Genomic DNA, 8028 nt, shown 5'->3' on the forward strand with positions numbered 1-8028 from the left:
GTCAGAAAACTTTGCATGATATGGGTACCGAGAAGGATGTTAGGAGATTATTTCATGGGGTGGGCATGAAACATATGTTTTCCATGGTTAGGTTTGTTGTGGGAGTTTTTCCTTGGATGATGACGAGGAGGTATCAGGTTCCACGTAGTGTTGAGTCCAGTCCACGTCGGCGGCGTACCTAGAAAACAAGAATATTCCCGAAGGAATATTCCCTCCGATGCTTAAGTAAGACCCGGGTTTGAAGGAAGGTGTAATTAATAAACAGAAAGCATTAAAGTAAGTAGTCGAATGTTTCTCTATCTAGAATTGTGTGTCCATTTCTTGGGAATTGGATGTATTTATAGTCTCCCCTTTTTAGGAGAAAACCCTAGAGTCATGTCACATGATTGGCTAGTTTACCAGATAAGGACATGTGTCACTATCACAACATTCCTTATGGGCCATGGGCCTCAAAAGGGACTAGCACTTTTAATGTAATCCCTACATCAGCATAAGCTGATTCTTAGGTGGCAGCCCAAAGGGGCGGCTGTCCAATGATTAGGAGCCACGTGTCGTGTAACATTGGTGCCACGTAGGTGGGGTATTTTTACCCACATCATTTGCCCCTCAAGAAGGGTAGTAGCGTAAAATAGTTCAGGTACTGCCTGTTCTTGATCATTGATCTCTTAATCAGATTCCTCGAAACGAGGAGGAGGCGCCACATGACGACTTTCCCTATTCTGCCCTCCCTATATATATGTGAGGGGGGTAAAATTTTTCATTTTTTACGTTCCAAAATTCACCTCTGTGCTTTCTAGAGAGAGAATTTACAGAGATTTCTGACGCATTCATCGATTCGGCCCATTTCCTAAGACGTAGGACAGACCGGACAAGCTCTTCGTCTCCTTTTCGTGACGCTTACCTTTGACGCCATCATCTCCGACGTTTTTAAGGTAATTGCCTAATCTTCTCGTCTTTATTTTATGTTAAATTTTTGAACTACCTTCGTTGTGTCCAATGTGGTACCGTCCATTATTTTGGTCGGTGCTCCCTTTAAGGTTCTTGAGTCATTAAGGCTGGGACTTCTGGGTATGGTGGTCTGATCTGCGCCGCACCAATATCCCTCGTTTTTTAAAGCCCGTCGTTAAGTTCGGCCTCCCATTGCGTCTTATGCAGGACACGATGGCGATGACGAAAAAGACGGCAAACATTGCTGACTTGCGGCTTAGGGGTCAGCAGATGGACCCTTCTTTCTCAGGGGGGAGATCCATCAAAGTGTCGGCATGGGAGAGAAGCCGGACTCCTCCTGGCGAGACCAGTGGTGCCCGTCAAGGGGTTACGCACTTTGATGAGTTTTGGATGGAAGAGATGGAGGACGTTGGCCCATCAAAGCAGCCTGCCGACTCGTTCGAGGAGTGGGAGCCAGATGAGAGTGACGGCGAGGCTGGGGGTGAAGAGGCTTTAGAGGAGGAGGCTGGAGTTCCTCAAGTTGTGGCTGGAGGTGTCCAGGGAGAAAATGCTCAGGTTGATGCGGGTCATCTTTGGGCTGACCCAAAGTGGTTGAAATTGATAGAAAGGCATGGGGAGAATTATGCGGCCGGCATGAATACCGGTCCTGGCTACGAGATGAGGTTTCCAGAGGACGAGGCGTCCAGTATTTTTGACGTGGGCCCTGGGGAGTTTCCCGTATATGCTGGCGCTTTTAAGAGCGGCTTACTTTCCCCGTCCATCCCTTCGTGGAGGAAGTGTTGGATGGGTTTGGCATTGGTCTTTGCCAATTGACTCCTAATTCCTGGACGAACGTACTTGGGTACGTTGTGAAGTGTGAGCTGTTGGGCCTGAGGCCGTCTTTTAATGCTTTCCTCAGGCTGGTACGCTTCCAGAAGGTGAAGGGAGCTGAGGGTTGGTTTCAGTTGGCCAACAAAGGTGAATATGCTACCACTTTTGACAAGCCGTCAAAGCATCATTATTGGAGGATGAGATGGGTTGTCATGTGGACCGCAGATGAGGTGGCGGAGCTGAAATTTAGCCGCTGGCAATTAGAGCCTCGGTTTTCTGGAGGGAACGAGGAACTGCCGGCCTTAACGGCTCAAGAATGGGACCAGATAGCCGTCCATTTCCAAGCTGAGACGGTGACGGTTGGGATGAAGAACCTGAACATTCCCAAGTCCTAGCTCCTGTCATGTTCTCAGTTCAAGGACCCTGTGTTCTTGGCGGCGGCTGGTCTAGATCATGGGTTAGACCAAGGTACAAGGCATTACTGCTTTTTGTGAAAACATTACTTGTTAAAATAATTTGGTTGTAAAATTCTTCTTTTGCAGCCGTTGCCATGTCTAAGCTTCCGGCCCGGGAGAAAGGAGGGATTAGCACCAAAGAGTGGTTGACCCAAATGGTCGACCAGAAGCTAAAGGGGCTCGTCGGAGGTGCTCCGGCGAAGGTAAGAGTCTATTTTCATTGATGTTGGTATGTTGGTTCGGAGTTTTCTTTATGGTGTCTGTTTCTGTTTTGCAGAAGGGTGAGAAGGGTCCGGCCGGCTCAAAGCGCAAGGCCGAAGAACAGGATGCTTCCGCGGCGGGGAAGCGTCCTAAAGACAAGGCGGGGATTCGGCGTCCCAAGAAAGAGGACGTGCCGGAGAAGTCTATGGATTCTCTGGTCGAGGTCGTCCCCATGGCTGTGACTCCTCTTCGGCAGCACCCCCCCCTGAAGGTTCGGCCAAACGAGGGGATGCTAAGAGCGGAGCTGGTCCCAGCAAGAGAGTTGCGTCTCCTACACCGGTGGAGATCCTCGAGGGTGAGGATGATCATCCATCGGGTCAGGCGGCTCGGACTCTTGAGGCGCCTCGTCCTCCTCCCTGCGGAAGAGATGATCCAGGTATGCTCAGGATTCTTTTAGACTTAATTGTTTTTGGGTTAAGGACTTGCATAATCTCTTGCCTTTCTTTGTATAGCTTCTGGTCGGCAAGCGGCATTGGACGATGAGGTCCGCAATATTCCTCCATCTCGGCACTTCTCTTCCCGGGATAAGGCTAAGATCATCTCTTCGGTGATCAAGGCCGTGCCGAAGGAATATGTGGACCAATTACGATGCGCAGTTTGGGGCTATGCAGGCGGTCCTTTTGGATGTAAGCGTCCAACTTTTTGTTTCACCTTTTGACTTAATAATTTTATCCCCTCTTACTTTGTATTTTTCCACAGCTTCTCATTAAGGCTGAAGGCTTTAAGCGCTGGCGGGCTGACGTCACCAGTCAGCTCCAGCGGCAGGTGCATAAGGCTACCGATGCCGGCGACTATGCCATGGCGACGGTAGAGAAGGTTCGGCTAGAGATGCAGGAGAGCATTGAAGCTCAGAGTAAGGAGCTGGCCGTCCTGAGGAGTGATAAGAGACAGTGCTTGATCAAAATTAATGAACAAGTTCTTGTTATCGAAACCCTAAATGCCGAAGCCCTTTCTACCCAGTCGTTCTTCCAGGAAGCCGAGGCCAAGGTGAAAGAAGCTGCGGGCTTGGGCCAGCAAGTGGCTAATCTTGAAGAGATGGTCTCGGCTTCTCAGGCCGAGGTTTCTCAGGTCAAGGCCGAGGCCAAGTTGGCTGCGGAGGAGGTGAGAGAGAGAACTCGCCGAGCCTGGGACGCCTGCATGGAGGACTTCTCATTCGCCTGGTTTGAGCGGCAAATTCAGAAGTAGGGTACAATTATTGAGGCCGAGAAACAAGGTCTTCCTCCTCCCGTTTTTGAGGATTCCGACGCCGAAAGTGAGGAGGTGAACTCACCGGCTCAGGAGGAGGTGACTTCAGCTCAGCCAACCTCAAAGCCTGCTGTCGACGGTCCAGATGGTGTGGGCACGTCGACCTCCGCTCATTCTGCCGTTGCTCGTCCCGCTGGGTCCTAACTCCACTTCCCCTCATCAAAATCAAAATCAGTTTTTATGGCTCCTAGAGCGTCTGTAATAAATAATTTTTATTTATGTTTCAACGCCTTGGGCGTTTGTTTGGATAATTTTTTTTATTTTTGTTGAATTTGGCGCCGTTTTGAGCGCAGACCAGTGGTAATTCGTCACCTTTTTATGTTTATCTTTTTCTTGTTAGACTTTTAAACGCCTTCTCTGTTTATGTCGTGTGTGATTAGCCGTCCATTTTATGCCCCAGAGCAGGTGTTTGCAAGTCTCTTGAACCAGACTTCCATGCCCAAGTTTATTTTAGTTGATTGATTGACGCAAGTCAATCAATCAGTATGATTGCCGCTGAACTTGGGTATGGGGATTATTGTGCGGCTTCTCGCAGTTGGACTACTTTTTTGTTTCGGCATGTAGGAGTAATCCTACTTTCCTTAGAAAATATTCGTTGTTTTTTTAAAAAAACCACAAATTGTATGGGGTTTTCCCCCGTCACAGATTGGGCGCCGCATGTTTGATGTTGCGGCGTATGACTTATTTGGGGGTTTGCCCCCGTCGTCATTGTGAAGCGGCTTATTTGTTGTCGCGGCATATAGGGAATGAACCTATTTGCCTTAGAAAATATTCATGTTTTTTAAGAAAACGACAAATTATGAGGGGTTTGCCCCCGTCGCAAATTGGGCGCGGCATGTTTGATGCCGCAGCGTATGACTTATGTGGGGGTTTGCCCCCGTCGTCAATGTGAAGCGGCACGTTTGTTGCCGCGGCATATAGGGAATGAACCTATTTGCCTTAGATAAATAGACGTTCGTGTTTTCGGGAACGGTTTTTACAATTTAATAGGTGATCAGCCTATGTTTATGCTAATCTGGGCCACTTCTTAGGCTTCAAACAATCAGGCTTGTAAATGTTGTGCTAATCTGGGGCCACTTCTTAGGCCTTCATTCGATTAGGTTTTTTTGCATGCATATGTTAGATAAGTTAGTAGAGAGTAATAAATAGGACGAAACAAGAGTAGTATTATTTATACTTTGTAAGGCGAATTTAGCCGGTTACAAGGGAGACTACTACTCCATTAGGACCATTAATGGTCGTTGTCTAGACCACAGATTCTTTCATAAAAGATAGTCAGAATACACCCTAGAAAAAGTATTTTTTGAGATTGTCTACATTCCAGGTGCGTAAAATTGGTCGGCCCTGCATGTCCTGAATGCGATAGGTTCCATCTCTGACTTCGTCATAGATCTCATAGGGTCCCTCCCAAGTGGGCGTCAGTTTACCCTGTTCATTGGCTCGTCCCACAGATTCCATTTTCCGGAGAACAAAGTCTCCTACTTTGAGCACCCTTTTGGAGACTTTCTTGTTGTACTCCCTCGCCATCCTTATCTTGTATAGTTGTTGCCTCAATGCTGCATTTCCTCTTACTTCAGGTAAAAAGTCAAGAGCCAACTTCATCATTTCCCAGTTGGCATTCTCGTCATATAACATGACCCTTAGTGTGGGTTCACATATTTCTATGGGCAATACGGCCTCAGCTCCATAGGCTAACAGGAACGGGGTTTTGCCGGTTGAGTTCTTAGCAATGGTGCGGATGGACCATAAGACGTTTGGTAACTCATCGGCCCATAGACCCTTGGCTTCATCTAGTTTCTTCTTGATCCCTTCGGAGATGATTTTGTTAAAAGCTTCGACTTGGCCATTGGCTTGAGGTCGTCCCACAGAGGCAAAGCAGCTGTTTATGCCGTGATCTGCTAACCACTCCTTCGGCTTAGGCGTCTCAAACTGAGGCCCATTATCAAAGACGATAGCTTGAGGTATTCCAAAGCGAGTCATGATATTTTTCCAGATAAATGCCCTCACATCACTTGTCTTTATGTTCTGGAGAGCCTCTGCTTCAACCCACTTGGTGAAGTAATCAACAGCCACTATCACATAGCGCCGGCCTCCAGGGGCCGATGTATATGGCCCTAACAGGTCCATTCCCCACTTGGCAAACGGAATGGGACTCGTAATAGGAGTGAGTGGGTGGGCCGGCCTGTGGAGTGGATGAGCAAACCGTTGGCACTTGTCACATTTTTGCACCAAGGCTAGGGCGTCTTCTCTCAAAGTGGGCCAGTAATAACCAGTTCGCAAAGCTTTCTCTACCAGGGCTCGTCCTCCAATGTGGGAGCTACATAATCCTTGGTGCAAATCATCTAGAATTTCCTTCCCTTTCTCAGGAGTGACGCACCGCAGGAGAGGTCTAGAAAATGACTTTTTGTACAAAACTCCATTCCACCATTCAAACCAAGAACTCTTCTTTTTTATTTTGGCGGCCAGACTTGAATCGTCCGGAAGCGTACCATCCCTTTTGTAAGCAATGATAGGGTCCATCCAGGTTGACGACCGATCCAGAATAGCTACCATAGGAGCGCACAATTCCTGCTCAATACTTCGCTTATCCTTTACTTCCCAAAACACGTGACGCGGTGTATCACAGGAAGCCGAGCTAGCTAGTTTTGACAGGGCATCGGCCTGATTGTTCTCCGTTCTGGGAATCTGCTTAGCTTTGAAGATCTTTAGATGTTCTATTTCTTGATGCACAGCCTGCATATATTTGATCATGTTAGGGTCCCTTGCCTCATAGTCCCCATTTACTTGGCTCACAATGAGCTGAGAGTCGGAGAAGGCAAGTATCTCTTGAGCTCCAGCGGCTTTGCACATTTTTATGCCGGCTAATAAAGCTTCATATTCTGCCTCATTGTTGGATGTTTGGAAATTGAATCTCATGGCATACTCATATTTGTCTCCTTTAGGAGACTGACATATTATGCCGGCTCCACACTCGTTCTGGGTTGACGAGCCATCTACATAGACTGTCCAGCGAGTCGCCACATTCTTTTCAAAATTCGGCCTCGTCATTTCGGCAATGAAATCAGCAAATGCTTGTCCCTTGATAGATTTCCGAGGCTCATATGAGATATCAAATGCATTCAGCTCAATTGCCCATTTCAGCATTCGTCCAGCAGCGTCTAGCTTAGTAAGAGGTTGTTTCAAAGGCTGGTCTGTGTATACCACTAGTTTGTGTGCCAGAAAATAAGGGCGCAGCTTCTTGCTGGCCATAAACAGCGCAAATGCAAACTTCTCAATTGGAGAATATCTTAATTAAGCGTTTTGCAGGACATGGCTCACAAAATAGACGGGGAGTTGCACTCCTTCCCTTTCAGTTAACAAGACAGCACTCAAGGACCACTCGGAAATGGCCAAATATATATACAAAGTTTCCCCCTGAAGAGGACTGACAAGCCGAGGTAAGGTGTGGAGGTGTTCCTTTAATCGGACGAAGGCAGTTTCTTCCGCCTCAGTCCATTCAAATTTTCTCTTTTTCTTGATTGTGCCGAAGAAGTAATGACACTTATCACCTGCCCTTGATAAGAACCGCCCCAGGGCCGCTAGACATCCCGTCAGGCGTTGGACTTCCTTGACTGATTTTGGCGACGTCATATCTATTACCGCCTGTACTTTATCGGGATTGGCCTCGATTCCTCTTTCATAAATAAGGAAACCCAAGAACTTCCCAGCCGTTACCCCAAAAACACACTTCTTTGGATTCAACCTCATCTGATATTTTCGGAGCGTCTCAAAAGTTTCTCTTAGGTCAGCCAAGTGTTCTTCGCGTTGCTTGCTTTTTACTATCATAACATCAATATAAGCTTCGATGTTCCGTCCTAACTGACAAGAGAAGACAGTGTTGACTAGACGTTGAAATGTGGCTGGAGCATTCTTTAACCCGAACGGCATCACTTTGTAACAGTATAGGCCTTGCTCAGTAACAAATGACGTCTTTTCCTGATCGTCTGGCCACAAAGGAATTTGGTGAAAGCCCGAGTATGCGTCCATGAAAGACATCAAAGCATGGCCAGCCGTTAAATCTACCAACCGGTCTATCTTGGGTAGAGGGAAGTTGTCTTTTGGGCAAGCCTTGTTTAGATCTGTATAGTCCACACACGTTCTCCAGGATTTGTTGGGCTTCGGCACCAACACTACATTTGCCACCCAATCTGGATATTGACTTGGCCGAATGAACCCAGCCTCCAACAACTTCTGCACTTCTTCAGCTGCAGTTTTGTTTCTTGCTTCCCCATGATTTCTCTTCTTCTGACGAACAGGTTTTAAGGACTCA

The sequence above is a fragment of the Spinacia oleracea genome, chromosome 1 (genome assembly GCF_020520425.1).
Source record: "Spinacia oleracea cultivar Varoflay chromosome 1, BTI_SOV_V1, whole genome shotgun sequence".
In the NCBI taxonomy this organism is placed as follows: domain Eukaryota; kingdom Viridiplantae; phylum Streptophyta; class Magnoliopsida; order Caryophyllales; family Amaranthaceae; genus Spinacia; species Spinacia oleracea.